The sequence below is a fragment of the Acomys russatus genome, chromosome 1, assembly GCF_903995435.1.
Source record: "Acomys russatus chromosome 1, mAcoRus1.1, whole genome shotgun sequence".
In the NCBI taxonomy this organism is placed as follows: domain Eukaryota; kingdom Metazoa; phylum Chordata; class Mammalia; order Rodentia; family Muridae; genus Acomys; species Acomys russatus.
In genome coordinates, this window is record NC_067137.1 from 125,028,847 (window position 1) to 125,045,272 (window position 16,426).

A 16,426-nucleotide genomic window follows, 5' to 3' on the forward strand; every position below is an offset into this window, starting at 1 on the left:
TGAGAACTGCTTTGAACACCTAATCCTGCCTCTGCTGCCTAGTACCTCGAGGACAGTCCCACAACTCCTCTAAGATGAGCCTGACTGGTTGGTGAGAAGGAAGAGACACTAGTGAATGAGTGTCCTCCTACCTTCCAGACTTTTTTGGGAGGAATTACAAATAAAGAGGGACCTTGGTAAGAATTGAGTTCACTGACCAGCTTTAAAGCTGATGTAGTCATAGCACAGAGAAGATTGGGAGGAAAGGAGGTGAGAGCTTTCCTGTTTGGCAGTAGTAGGCATTAGCAGTGGATACCCAGGTATTCAACTTTAGATGATCAATAAAAGTCCAAGCTGGCTATTTTTGTGGGTTCACAGACCAGGACAATCAAGACTCTGGATAAGGAACTGAACTTACTTCTAGAAGCCAAATTTCTCTAGGTAACACTAGTTCAACCAACACAAAAGATCTGGGCAAACTGGTGTGTCTGTGCCTGATAGGAAGGCTATTTCTCCTTTCTGAAAGTGCATAGCCTGAGAGAAAAGGTGTGAATAATTCTTTCTGTGCCCTAGTACAAATGTCTAATTCCTTGGGAATGTTGGACCATAAAGCCTGTTTCAACTTTTAAAAATAATCTTTGAGATTATAATTAAATCATTTCAACCTTCTTGTTTCTCCCCACCGTTAAGTCTCAAACCCTGAGACTTGAGGTCACATGGCTGAGGTGCCTATTTAGCAAATCAAGGTGGATCTGACTGTCAGGTTTTCCCTGCATCCTTCAGTCCCTGTTAAAGGGTAATTAATGGCTGGCATACCTACCCTCTCACCCAGGGATTGGGTTGCCCTTCTCCCAGCTGCCCTTCCTTGTATAATTCAGCCATGTTGGTTACCTGGTCTTTTTCATCTACCATTTCCCTTCCTGGCCTCTTGGCCTGGCTCTCCCCTTTCCTCTCCGCCCTCTCTTCACATGGCTCAGAGTCATGTCCACTCTGGACTCCCCCGGATGCCTCTGGCTATGTTCTCCTTTTTATCTATATAAACTTTCTACTCCACCATACCTAGGAGCAGCCATGTCCTTTCCTTTTTATTTCTTTTTTTTTATTCACCTCCCATTTATTGTTACTTACTTTCAAACTCAAGGCCAGTTTTTGCTTAAATTGTCTCTGAGTTCGACTGAAGTTTGGCTTCAGGACTTGCCAGCTATGAGGTAGAGATGGCTGCACTGGACATTGAGTATGTAATGGAAAGTGCACACAAAGAACCTTGTGCCTTGGAAGATGAACAGGTGCTCTGGGAGAGTGGAAGATTCTACTAAAATACAAACTTAGCAGACTAGGGCTCTGTCTGCCCCTAGGGTGGAAGGGCAGAGATGGGAAGGCCTGTGCTGTCTCAGTCTTTCGATCTCTAGTCCTCCAGTAGGGGAGCTGCTACTGTCCTGAGGCCCAGCTGGGTGGTCAAAGCTAATGAGAGACTCTTGGCAGCCCTAGTGATTAGGAGCACCAGTGGGAGCACCGATCACTAGTGGGAGTACCATGCCCCAGCACATCTTGCAGGTGGGACTGATTGTAGTTGAGGATTTTATAGCTGGTTGGTGTCCATGTTTCTCTTTCTGTAACCTGTAGAGTACCTTCTTGTAAAAGTAACTTTTATTCTGGCTCAGTTGTCTTGGAGTCTTTCTGCCTCCTGCTGGCCTAGACCTAGTCCTGGAACCTTCTAGCCTCCATAAAATCTAACCTAGGCCTAGAATGTTTTCAGCTCTGAGACTTACTGCTTAATAAGATCACCCTTTCTTGTTCTTTCTGAACTCTGGGCTAACTGGTTCAACTCAGCTGTTCTGGCTCAAACTCTTCTCCCAGCTAATTTATTGAATCTAGGTTCTCTCTTGGCCCAGAATTGCTGTGCTTGGCCAACTACCTCAGCAGTCTCCTCTAATCTTCTGGCTTCTTCTCACTTTCTGGCTCATTCTGTCTTCACTTGAATTCTCTCTCTGCAACCCATCTCTCTATTAATGTCCTGGTTTAAAGGGGGAAAAAAGCCTACTGTCTCTGTAAAATTGCCCCTTAAGTAGCTTCTCTTTCCTCTCTCTTCTTGTGAGAGTTGGACATATCCTATTCTGTCATATCTCTGATTCATCACCTTTTCTGCCACTCAAGTAGACATGACACTCAAACACAGATGCTTCTTTCTACAAATTAATTTTTCCTTCTTTTGGGATTAAAGGCATGTACCACCATGGCTGGATCTAGACTTTTCTTTACCTGATACTTGCTCTATACCAGGCTAACCTTGAACTCAGATCTGTTTGTCTCTGTCTCCTGGATTAAAGACATGTTTGTTTTCCAGCTGGATCACACAGGCCTAGAAGATCTTTGGATGTAATCTCTTGCCAGCTAGATCACATAGACCTAGAAGGTCTTTGGATGTGATCGCTTGCCAGAATAGCCATGTTCTGAATTAACATTCCTCTACACCTTCTCTCTTCAAAGAGACTAGAATATAGGATTGAAGGCTCCAAACTTGTACCCACTTCATCAATATGTTCAGTGAGCTCTGTGGGAGTTGTGCTCAGCAATGGGGCTCTGCTGTCAGTTTTCAGAGAGCAAAATTATCTCCTAGCATCAGCATGGGTTGTTTCGGGATCTCCAAGGGGCCTCCTTGTCCAACTCAACCAAATGTAACCCATTCCCAACACTGCCTGGCTATAAAGGATGGCTGGTTCAGACTCTGTATCCTCCATTACTGGGAATCTTCACCAGGGTCACCCTCATAGATTTCAGGAAGTTACCAGTGTACTAGGTTTCTGCACTTACCATCAAATGTCCCCTAATTCCAGCTGTTTCTCTCTACACTATACTCTGTCCTTTTATTCACCTTACCATTGATCCCTCCTACTTCCGGTTCCATTAAACCCAGTCTACTCACAGAATCTATTCTATTTCCCTTTCCAGGGAGATCCATGCCTACCTCATAGTCCTCCTCTTTACCTAACCTCTCTGTGTTTGTGGAGTGTAGCTTGATTATCATTTACCCAATAGCTAATGTCCACTTACTTACAAGTGAATGCACCATATCTGTCATTCTGGGTCCAGGTTACCTGACTTAGGGTGATTTGTTTTCTAGTTTCATTCATTCGCCTGTAAGCTCATGATACTCTTTTTAACAGCTGAGTTATGTACTCCATTTTGTTTATCCGTTCTTCAGTTGAGGGTCATCCAGGTTGTTTCCAGTTCCTGGCTAACACAAATAAAGCTTCTATGAACATAGTTGTGCAAGTGTCTTTGTGGTAGGATGAAGCACCCTTTAGATATATACGGAAGATTAGTATATCTGGGTCTTGGTAGATGGAGCCCCAGTTTTTTTTATAAACCACAATATTGATTTCCATTGTGGCTCTATTAGTTTGTACTTCTACAAGCAGTGGAGGAGTGTTCTCCTTGCTCTACATCCTTGCCAGCATGGACTGTTGCTTGTATTATTGATGTTAGCCATTCTGACATGTGTAAGATGGATTCTCAAAGTAGTTTTGATTTGCATTTCCCTAATAGCTAAGATGGTAAAGATTTCTATAAGTCTTTCTCAGCCATTTGATATTGCTCTGTTGAGAATTCTCTGTTTATATCTGTATCCCATTTTTTAATTGGATTTTTTTGTTTGTTTGTTTGTTTCTTAAGGTCTTTATATACTTTATATATCAGGCCTCTATAAGATGTGGATTTGGTTTTTAAAAAAAATTCCCACTCCTTATGCTTCCTCTTTGTCCAATTGACTGGGTTTTTGCCACTTCCTACCTATTTTCTATTACTGGTAAAGGAGAGAAACAGTGCACAGGATGAGTGGTGGCCAGTGATTTCTTTTATTTTGATTATAATATTGTAGTTCTTGTTTAAGGGACTTAAAGGTCTGTCTTCCTATCTCCTTTTATTTGTGGTGCCATTTATGGTATATGATTTTATTAGTTATAATCTAATTGTATTGTTTCTCTGTAAAATGATACACTTTCACCTATTTTTATCTCCTGAAAATCTTAAAGGCTTGCTGCTCCTCATTGTTTCCAAATGTGTTTTCCATTTGTTGCAGTCATCAGTGTTTGAGGATTTGCTGCTTAAGTGATTGATGTGGTTAACACATTGGTTTTGAGTTTTTTTTTTTTAACTTTCTCACATATTGTTTCTGTGTCCTAATTAGTTTCAGTTGTCAACATTTTAGGGCCTACAGTCATCTGAGGGAGCCTCAATTGAGGGCATGACCTCATCAAAATGGTTGGTTTCTATGTCTTTGAGAGATTGTGTTGATTGATGATTGATATGGAAAGGTTCTTTCACTAAGGGTGGCAATATCCCTAAGCCTGGGCTAGGTAAGAGAACTAGCTGAGCATGAGACAGCAACTAAATGAGAGAGCAAGCCAAGAAACAATGTTTGCCCATTGCTTTTGCCTTAATTTTCTTGAAGCTTGAGTTTCTACCCTAATCTCCCAAAGTGGTTGACTGTGATCTGGCAGGACCTGAGATGTTTTTAGTTATAGCAGCAGAGTCGTCAATTAGAACAAAAATGATACACAAAAAGTGATTTGGACAGAACCTGGGAATGTTCTCTTTTGGAGGAATGTGGAAAATATCAGGACTTGAGATATCAAAAGCCACAGAAAGTTTAGTCGACTGTTTATGTAGTACATGGAAGATTGGCATATTGAGAGTAATAAGGACAGAGGAAGTTGAGGTCATAGGATTTCAGTGGAAAATGGACTCCATAAAGAATTAAGCTATAGGTCATTTACGTGATAAGTTGGCCCAAAATATTTCTTATTCTGCCCATGCCCTGAGAAAATGTATAAGGCAGAATTAAAAAATGGTGAGCAGATTTCCTAGACAGAGTACTGAATCTGTTGGATAGTTATTGCTAGTGACTCATTCAGGACTATAGTCGGTGGCGGGAGCAGGAGGGAAGGGCTGAAATAAATGCCAAGTCTGTGGTTTGTAGAGAAAACCAGCACTGGATATTTCAGATGGCAATCAAATGCTGAAACAGAGGCAGGAAATGTCAGAGTGTTTACCACCATTAAAGAAAAGGCTTTTGCTCTGGATTAGAAGCCTAGAAGGTGCCCAAAGGGTAACACGCCCTCCTGCTATGCCTTCAATTAATGAAAGGAGTAGGCAAAGTGATTCCTAGTCCCAGGAAAGAGCTTCATACAAACCTGCTGCAAATGTAGGAGGGTCCATCCCAATTTAGAAAGCAAACTTTGAGGGATCACTCATGTAATGATTCTGAAAACAAGAAAGATACAAAGTATAAGGTCTGGCCAGGCGTGGTGGCACACGCCTTTAATCCCAGCACTCAGGAGGCAGAGGCAGGCAGATCACTGTGAGTTCGAGGCCAGCCTGGTCTACAAAGTGAGTCTAGGACAGCCAAAACTATCACAGAGAAACCTTGTCTCGAAAAATTTTTTAAAAAAAGTATAAGGTCATGGATTTTTTTCCTCTGTGGTTTTAGTTCAGCATGGTTCCGCCATCTATGTTTGGCAGACTCAGAGCTCCGTTGAGAGAGGATGCTGTGAGAGTGCATTGCGTGAAGCTGTGTAGATAAAGCCTGAGTTGCATTTTGAGATTATAAGACATTGAGATACCTAAAAGCTATGATGCATTTGCCAGGAAGACCTGCATTTAGGGAGTGGAAGTAACCAAACTGAGAGATGTCTGAAAAGTTGCAAGGTTTGGGCCATCTAAGCCTTTTGAAACTGATGCCCCATATATGTGAGACAGAGGCCCAGGATTTGTTGTTTGCCCTGCTAGGTTTCTTGCCTTGATCCAGTCTTCCTCACTATGTGCACACTCCTCTCTACTAGAATGGGAAGGGGTATTCTGTGCCATTGTATGTTGGAAAGATATAACTTATTTTTTGATTTTACAAGATGTGGCAGTCAAGAGATTGTCTTGAGTGTCAAAAGAGACTGAATATTTGAACATTGTACAAGTAAGTTGTTGCAGCCTATTAGGATCATTGAAGTTAGATTAAATTAATTTTTATCATAAGATCACCCTGAACCTATAGTGACCAGAGTCAGGATATAGTTGATCAAAGAGCTGCCAGATAGGATGACATATTTGAACACTTGTCTCTCCTTTGTGGCTTTTTTGGGGCGGGGTGGGGAGCTCATAGAAATAATTTATAGGAGGAACCTTTGTAGATTCCTTACTGGGGATGGGATTTGAGTGTCTATAGATTCAACCCATTTCCTATTCTTTGTATCTACTGCCTTGTGGTTGAAACTGATCAGCTTCCTTTTCATGCTGTCGTGCCTTCACCATTGTAGACTCTATCCCTGAATTACATAAGATAGAGTAGAAGCAATTGCTATTCAGTGCTAAGCTATTTTGCAAGCCTAATGTTTTTATATTCTTAATTTTTTTGTTTTTATTTTTGAAGACAAAGTTTCTCTGTGTAGCCTTGGGTGCCCTAAAAGTAGGTATGTAGACCAGCAGGCTGTGAACTTAGAGGTCTGCCTGACTCTCGCTCCAGAGTGCTGGGATTTAATATGGCCCAATATACCTGGCTTTTTAAATTTCTTTTATATAATTGGCTGATGGGCCTAGAATGTAGGTTTTTGTACATGTCAAACATGCTGCTGTGCTGATCTTCATCCACATGAATTTTGAAATTTTGCAGAGTATATTCTATTTCTCAGGGTGGCATGTATTCATGACATTAATACTGCCTGAGCCTTCTGTGTTAGTTTTGATTTTTTTGTTGAATATGAGCATTTTGTCTATGTGCATGAATATTTACCTCATGTGTGCCTGCCTAATCCTCACAGTAGTCGGAAGATGGCCTCAGCACCAAACTTGGAATAATGGATAGCTGTGAAGCCCCCATGTAAGCAATTGAGCCCAATTACTTGCAAGATCAGCAAGAGTTCTTCACTGCTGAGCCACCTCTACTGCCCTGTGTTGTTTATTTACATTGCTAAGATTTTCATCTGTCCACTTGTAATTGTTTAAACATGTACTTCCTTTTAGTAAGATCTTTCTAATGTTACATTTTAAACTGGGGCAGTTCAGGATTCTGGAAGATAAATACAGAAGTGGACTGAATGCATACTTCTTTGTAGAAACCTCAGGGGAGACAGGGTCTTAAAAGGTACCTCTGGATGTCCTAGATAGATCAGGCTGGCACCCAGTTCAATGAGATATACTTGCCTCTGCCTCCTGAGTGCTGGAATTAAAGGCAAGCTTGGCCATAATTTTTTGTAGTTAGGAATTGTTCACACAATTTCTCTGATGTGTGCTCAGTACTGTTTGCTTTCTCTATTTATGTCTGTTAATTGGCATTTTTCATACCAGGCTGTGTCCTATTGAAAGGTGAAGAAATGATGGAGATGACCCTCAGTTGCCTTCTAACATGACTTGGTGGTTGCATTAGAACTTCTGGGTGAAAACATAAGTTGGGAAAGCATCAGGGTTATATGAACACATTGTCAATGAAGTATGCATTTACAGTGTTGTCAGTATCATGATTTCTGTTGTACTCATGTATGGGATATTTTAGAATACAGTGACCTATGATGATGTGCATGTGAACTTTACGCGAGAAGAGTGGGCTTTGCTGGATCCTTCCCAAAAGAGTCTCTACAAAGATGTGATGCTGGAGACCTACAGGAACCTCACTGCTGTAGGTAAGACAGTGAATTTTTCTTTCACTTTGTAAAATAAAGGGACAACTATTTCTTTGTTATTGATGCTATTCTGTAATTTCAGTTGAGAATGAGGTATGAGGTGAATAAATTAGTCTCTCACTGAAGATAGTAACTTAAATTTTGCCTAATTTCCAATAATATATCATACATTTGCTGGTACTATATTTCAGGCTACAGTTGGGAAGATGATACTGTTGAGGAACAAAGTTCTAGAAGACATGGAAGGTAATTCCCTTCTGCAGGTTGATGTGAATATTCCTTTGAAGAAGTTTTAATGTATCCTGGAAATTTTAAAGATAAGCAACAGTATGAAAAAAAAAAAAAACCACTGCTTTAAGTGTATCAATGATTATTAAATTCTCACAAATCTATGTACCTCAATGTCAGGTATCTGATTTGTGTTTGCAAGGCATTTCTCTAAGAAAGAAGACAAGGAAACAATGCCTTAATAGATATTACCATTTGAATCATAGCCACATTTATAGCTTCTCTGTAGAACTGCTAATCTGTTTAGTTTTAATATATATATCAAAAGGCATAGGTTCAGTTCTTTAATAAAACGATTATATATTATTCACATTACTTATAGTAATGTTGCTAAGCTTAGTGAGAGGGTAGTTTATGAGAGTCAAGAATGTTGTTGTGACGAAACCTTAATCCCTCTACTGCGTGTCTGTGAGGAACAAAAAGAAGTCAAACTATGTAAATGCAATGTGGAAATCTTCTTTTTCTCCTCCTCCTCCTTCTTTTCTTCTTCATCTCCTCTTCCTCTTCCTCCTGCTCCTCCTCCTCCTCCCTCAAGATAGGCTTCTTTGTGTAGCCTTGGCTGTCCTGAACTCTCTTTGTAGACCTGGCTGTCCTCAAACTCACAGAGATCCTCCTGCCTCTGCCTCCCAGAGTGTTATTCTTATATTAATAGGTATTTCATATGTCACAATGGATATAAGCCATGTGAGCATAGAGACATTGAAAGAAGCAATATACCTCTCTCTCCCAGAACAATTAAAAGATATGCAGTATTCCCCACTTAGAGTTGACTTTATGAGTATCATACAATTTTATAATTAATTGCTTTTCCAACTTCATTGGGAATACATCCACAAATCCACACTGCAGAAAATCCCTGTGAGTACTAGGAGTGTAAAAATTCTTCTCTGTTGACCTGGTTCACTTTGCAAATGTAGTATGACTCACACTATAGGAAAATTTGTGAATGTAATCAGTATGGTAAAGCTCTGATTTCAGTTTACTTCAAATATGTGGAGAACACTATATAGAAAAAGGGTTCTATAAATGTGAGCCACACACTAAATGTTCTTAGCATCACAGGAGTCTTCAAAGACACAAAATAACTGATAATGAAAGGGAAACCATGAATGTCAAAAAAGCAATAAAACCTTAAGATATGTTTCCCCCTTTTTACAACTAGACCAAATTATAAAATTAATTCCTAGAGATAAAAACATTCATCAGTGTAATAAATGTGATAAAGCTTTCCCATGTTCCAATTATCTTTGCAGGCATGAAAGAAGTCATATTGGAGAGAAATCCTATGGAGGTATTCAATATGATGAAGTCTTTGCACATCACAGTAGTCTCCAAATACGTAAAAGAACACATACTGGAAAGAAAACCTATAAATGTGATCAATGTGATAAAGCCTTTTCACAGCATAGTCATCTCCAAACACATAAAAAAACACATACTGGAGAGAAACCATTTGAATGTAATCAATGTGGTAAAGCCTTTGCATATCATGGTTATCTTCAAATACACAAAAGAACACATACTGGAGAGAAACCCTATGAATGCATTCAGTGTGGTAAAGCCTTTGCATACCGTGGTTATCTTCGAATACACAAAAGAACACATACTGGAGAGAAGCCCTATGAATGTAATCAATGTAGTAAAGCCTTTGCATGTCTCAGTCATCTTCAAAGGCATGAAAGAACTCATGCTGGAGAGAAACCTTATGAATGTAATCAATGTGGGAAAGCCTTTTCACAACGCAGTTCTCTCCGAATACATAAAAGAATACATACTGGAGAAAAACCCTATGAATGTAAACATTGTGGTAAAGCCTTTGCATACCGTGGTCAACTTCAATTACATAAAAGAACACATATGGAAGAGAAACCCTATGAAGGTATTCAAAACGGTGAAGACTTTGCACAGCACAGTACTCTCCAAATGCATAAAGGAACACATGTAGAAGAGAACACCTTTGAATGTAACCAATGTGGCAAAGCCTTTGCATATCATGCTTATCTTCGAATACATAAAAGAACACATACTGGAGAGAAACCCTACAAATGTAATCAATGTGATAAGGCCTTTTCACAAGAGATTTCTCTACAAATACATAAAAGAACTCATACTGGAGAGAAACCCTATAAATGTAATCACTGTGATAAAGCCTTTGCATATCCTGGTTATCTTCAAATACATAAAAGAACACATACTGGAGAGAAACCCTATGAATGTATTCAATGTGGTAAAGCCTTTGCATGTCAGAGTAGTCTCCGAATACATAAAAGAACACATACTGGAGAGAAACCATATGAATGTAACCAGTGCGGTAAAACCTTTGCTTTTCTTAGTAGTCTCCGACAACATAATACAACACATACTGGAGAGAAACTTTACAAATGTAATCAATGTGATAAGTCCTTTTCACAACACAGTCATCTCCGAATACATGAAAAAACACATTCTGGAGAGAAACCTAATAAATGTAACCAATGTGGTAAAACTTTTGCATATCATGGTCAACTTCAAAGACATGAAAGAAATCATACTAGAGAGAAACCTCACAAATGTAATCAGTGTGATAAAGCATTTTCACAACACTGTTACCTGGAGATACATAAAAGAACACATACTGGAGAGAAACCGTATGAATGTAACCAATGTGGCAAAGCCTTTGCATATCATGCTTGTCTTCAGATACATAAAAGAACACATACTGGAGAGAAGCCCTATGAATGTAATCAATGTGGTAAAGCCTTTGCTTATCGTAGTTATCTTCAAGTACATAAAAGAACACATACTGGAGAGAAACCCCTCAAATGTAATCAATGTGATAAAGCCTTTTCACATCACAAAAGTCTCCAAATACATAAAAGAACACATACTGGAGAGAAACCCTATGAATGTAACCAGTGTGGTAAAGCCTTTATATGCCTCAGTCATCTTCAACGGCATGAAAGAACACATACTGGAGAGAAACCTTATGAATGTAACCAATGTATTAAAGCCTTTGCATCTCACAGTGATCTTCAAAGGCATGTAAAAACTCATTCTAGAAAGAAATCCTATGAATGTATTTAACACGGTGAAGCCTTTGCACATGTGTGTGTATGTATGTATATATATAGTCACAAAAGTATTCATACTGGAGAGAAACCCTATGAATGTAAGCAATGTTGTAAGATCTTTGCCCTTCATAGTTATCTTTGAGTGTAGAAAAGAACACATACTAGAGAGAAACCTTATGAATGCACTCAATGCCTTTGTGTTATGAGGTCTGCTTAGGATGTGTAGTGGTGCCTTTTCTGTTGCTGTAATAAAACATGTCTAAGACAATGTATAAAGGAGTTTAATTTGGCTAATGGTTCCAGAGGGATATAGAATCATGAAATTGGCATTACAAGTGTCATACGTGACAGCTAAAGCAGGAAGCTCACACCTTACATCCTCAACCTGCAGCAGAGAATGGGAACTAGAAATGGTGTGTGGATGTAAAGCCACCGCAAGTGACATGTTTCCACCAGCAAGGCAGAATTTCCTGAATCTTTCCCAATTGACAAGGATTGATTTCTCTCACTTCAAGCTTACATGCTTGCTTTCTGTTATATGAACCAATCATACTGAAGAAAAATTCTATAGTTAAGCCTTTAGATGCCTCAGCACTTGTGTTATAAAATTTTTAAGTTCTTTTTTAACAATTTGTTTTAAATTTAATTATATGATGTGTGTGTGTGCAATGTGATTATGATTTTTTAGGCCATAATAGTTATATGGAGACTGGAAGACAACTCTGTGGGGTCTACATTGGCCATCTTTATATGGTGATCAAGGTCATCTTGCCAGCTTTGCACACCACAGTCATCTCACTGAGCCATTTCACTGATGGTCAAATAAGATTAGTTGAGACATTACATCAGTAAAATATTGTCTTCTTTTTAGATTGTAAACATTGTCATCTGAGGATGGAATAAAACAGGACAATTTGAATAATCCTATTTCCAAATGAAAATGAAATTCTGCTGTCTTTTTTTATTTATTCTTAAATAAAACTTGTTTATAACACTCTCAAAACCACAAGTAAATGTCAGAGAATTGTCTCAGTTGCTAAACTTGATTTCTGCTAAACCTGATGACCTAAGTTCAATCCTTGGGAGACCTATATTACACCTAAATATTTTCTCATATTTCCACACTTGGACTGTGGCACATGCGCACTCATACACCAGCACATATCTAAATAATTTTTAAACCCAAATAAGGGCCAATGAGGTTACTTGAACTAACTGACTCCCTGAATTTCATCTCTAGAACTCACATAGAAAAAGTAGATAGTAGGCCTTTCTCTGCCATATACACACAATGGAACAAGTATATACAAACGTATTTCAAACACTTGTAAATGACTGAAATTAAAGCAAAGAAAATAACCCAATTATTGAGAACATATGAAGTGGTTTTCAAATTTATATTATTGTAGGATTTCAAGACAAAACAATGATTATGGGTTCCTTTCTCTAGGAGACTGGGTCGAGAATCTGGTCACAGTTTTCTTTAGCCTTCTGGAGGCTAGATGAAGGCTCTGACCTGAGAACCATCATAAAGAAGACTTTCTGGGCAGGGGGGAGTGCAGGGCAGCCATGCTCAGCCTGGGTTGAGACAATGGAAATCTGAGTCCCTTCCAGCAGGAGAAGGGAGCCTCTGACTTGTGAAAAGCCAGATAATAGACCACACTTGGTTAAAATAAAGATAATCAAGAGTCAAAGAGATAAATTTTAATTCACTATGCTTAATGATAAAAAAGAAAAAGAGAGCTACAGAAGGAAGAAACAGGAAAAATCTATACCCCAACTCCAGATCTGGGTTTTTTAACCAACGGTAATTGAATTTCAGGGGACACTCCCAGGACACTCTTGGCCTTGTCTCCAGGGCACCTTTGATATGTTTTTCTTCAAAGAGCCAGCTTTTGACACCTTTTGTGTGGGTGAGGGTTTGTGCTTTGGTCCCTGCAAGGAACTAGCCTTTTAACACATTTGGGCCTGGTGGGTTATTTTGCCAGCATGGGGAATGGCTCACCTATTTCCAAGCAGGAGCTTGGGAGGGAGCATCTCCTCCACCTGCAGACAAGGGTCCACAAATGATGGTTCCTTTTTAGATCATATCCTTTCATTCTGATTCAAAGATAGGTCATCTTAAAAACAACTTGGCTCAGAGGTGCCTCACTGAAATCCTGGCACCTGGGAGAGAGTGTCAGGCCAATCTGAGTTTGAAGCCAGCTTTGTTCTCATGGTGAGTACCAGGACAACCATGGATATGTAGAGATGCCCTGTCTCAAAATGACAGAGTAAGAAGAAATTATATCTCAAACTATGAAGATTTTTCCTAATATAATCTGACTGGACTCTGATTGGTTTCAATAAAACCTTTTGTTATCTTTACTCACATTAAGAGAACTGTGTTAATAGTGACAATAAGAAGCAATGTGAAGATTCCATTCACAGAGGGATAGAAATCCACTGAATCCAACAACCGTCTAGCTGGGACTTCATCACCTTCAAGTGATGGGAGGCAGAAGCACTAATGGAGCTGCAGACTTAACAGTACGGCTCCTCTTGCCCACCAAACTTAGGCTCCTACTACCCACATCAGATGGATCAGACCTACCTGTATGTCCAGGTCCAGAAGAAGATGCATTCTTCTGGCCTCTAAAGGGCACCATATATGCAGATGGTAAAAAGACATACGCATATGTTATTCCATATTGTTAAGGGGGAAAAGATTTTCTTCGTGTGTGTTATTTTTTTAATTTGATTTAATTTAGGTGCATAAGTTTTGCTGTGTATACCAAGTGCATGGCAGGTGTCATTCCAGGCCAGAAGAGAGTGCCTGATCCCCTGTGATTGGTGCTACAGACTGTTGTGAGCTGTCTCTTGAGTGCTGGGAATCAAAGCTAGGCCCTGTAGATGAACAACCAGTGCTCTTACGGGCTGAACCATCTATTCAGCCCCATAAACATGGCATTAATAGCAGTAAGGTGTGAATGGTTGATCCTAAGTTCATCTTTACCTCAGCCCTGATGACCGAGAAGAAATGTAAAATAGATAGCATCAGAAAATAACTTGCTACTTAAAAAAGTTTCTCAGCCCAAATTTCTACATAATTAGAGAAGTGTCCAAAAAATGGAAAAGAGAAAAACTGACAGTACAAGTTTTTAACAAGTGGTTTACCACTTGTCCAAAGCTGTAAGACTGTATCTCACGTGTGGTAAATAATAGGCAGCAATGGGAGCCCACAAGGAAACATGTCAGACAAAGCCCTGCTGGAGTTTATGCCAAATGTAAGCAGAGAAAAGGAATATGCAGGCATAAAGACCAACTTGTTTGAATGGTGTTGTATTCTGTGTCCCTGATGTCCTGAGTCAGGACATCCAGCTAGGATCCATGAGTGGTGTGACTCCAGATGGCATGGAGGCAGTTGTTAATAAGAACCTGAATATCAAACAGAAATCACTCTAAGGTTGGGGTAATCAGGCATTTACAAAGAGCTGCAGAGAATGGATGAACTAGTAGGGAGGGAGCTTTGGATGTGGAAGGAAGAGGATTAAAGGCCAGAGTGCAATGCTCGGGGTATACCTAAGCTGGCTCCTACTGTACTTGAGTCTACTGAGCTATGGTGGGTCAGCTCCCTTCAGGTCTTCCACTCTTTCCTTGGCAGCTGCATGTAGCAGCGCCCTGCAGGCCCCCACTCAGTGGTCTCCATTTGGGCCTTAAAGCACCTCACTCTGTCATCACTGTAACTTTCCTGTCTGTTAGGAATAAGGGTATTCTAATGAGGCATTTATATCTCTCCCTTAGACTAACATCTAGTGAAACAGTGAACACCATGAAATTCAAATTTCTTTTGGAATCTCATTTTGGAAAAAGACTGATTCCTCCAGATGAGAATTTCTCTGCTGAATTAGACATCAACTCATCTGAATACCCTGCAAGAGAGAAAGGAGCTGAGACTGGGGAGGGATTTATGGATGGAAAAAAAATATTATATGGCTTGATTAGATGAATTGGTTGTGCACATACCTGGGCTTTTATATAAACCTGTTAGAATACCAAGGATGGGTTAGTTACCTTATATCTTCACCACTGTTCCAAGTTAGTCATACTGAACAAATATGTTAATATGCTTTCAATTTTCATTAATAAAAGCCCTTTTTCTTTTCCTTTTTTTTTTTTAAAGAATAGTCCCACTATGAATCTCTGGCTGGCCTGGAACTCAGTATATAGAGTGTTTAAAGACATTGGAGTGATCTGCCTACCACCTTACCTCCAGACTGCCTGTAATTTAGATAATTTGGCTCTTTTAATGGCTTATTGAGGATGAATAGCTGAGCCTGGCTGGTTAGAGTAGCAAGGACACAAGCTCTGGTCCTAACTCTAATAGCAGAAGAAGGCTCCCATCAAAGGTAGTCCTCCTGTCTTGAACTCCACTGTCTTCCAACCATGAGCAATGTTGTTTTTCTTTATCATTGAGTCTGTTATAACTCATCAAGGGTCTAGGGCAGACTTCTGTCCGTATTCTACAGATATCAAAACCTAGGCTAACAGAGATAAATAATTTTGCAATATAGTTAAGTGTAACTGCTCATCTTCCTCACCCCATCATTCTAATAAATCACTAAATGAAGTAGAAACAACCTAAGACAGACATGGTGACACAGGCCAGTAATCATAGTGCTTAGAAAAGGAGGCAGGAATTTCAAGATTTCAGATTTATCCAAGGAGAGATTGGGGGTGGTCCATAGAAGAAAGGGAGACTGTAATTGGTTCGTGCCAATGTTCACTGTCTTACCTGCACCTCTAGAACTTGAGGCCAATGCACCACCAAGTGTTAACTGGGGTATTTACCACCCCACGTTTTCTAATGTTTACTGTCCAAGTCAGCTTAGATCACTTCAGGGTCAGACTCTTGTTGGTCATCAAAGAGCGGAACTCTGCTGCAAGTGGGAGCATTAGCCTCAGGCAGTGAAGAGCCTCCTAACTGCATATACAATGCACAGTGTTTAGTCCTGAAACCATAAACGCACGACCAACAGAAATGGACTCAGCAGGTTTTATTCATGTTTGCATATACTTACAAATCCCTAAAAGGAAGAAATTGGAAGGAAATCATTTGGAAAGGGATGGAGAAAGGACAAGGGAGGGGAAAGTGATGTAATATATTTTAATTAACATTTATAAAAACAAATTTTAAATAAAAAGGCAGCTAGAGAGATAGCATAGCAGTTGAGAGCACTGGGTGTTGTTACAGAACACACAGGTTCCATTTCAGAAACAACCTGGTAGCTCACTATACACTGCAACTCCAGGCTTTTGGATCTAATGCCCCCTTCCGGCTTCCACAGGTACTATGCACAGACACAAGCAGGCAAGACATTCATATACATAAAATAAAAATAAAGCTTAAAACCTGTAATTCTCTACAGTGGTGTCATAGCCCTGAGGCACACAGAAGCCGGG

The 16,426-nt window shown here is 39.7% G+C and overlaps 1 pseudogene; it reads left to right on the plus strand.

Moving 5' to 3' along the window:
* The first annotated feature begins 1,193 nt into the window (after positions 1-1,193).
* On the plus strand, positions 1,194-11,644 carry LOC127196387 (zinc finger protein 431-like; annotated as a pseudogene).
* Positions 11,645-16,426: the final 4,782 nt, after the last annotated feature.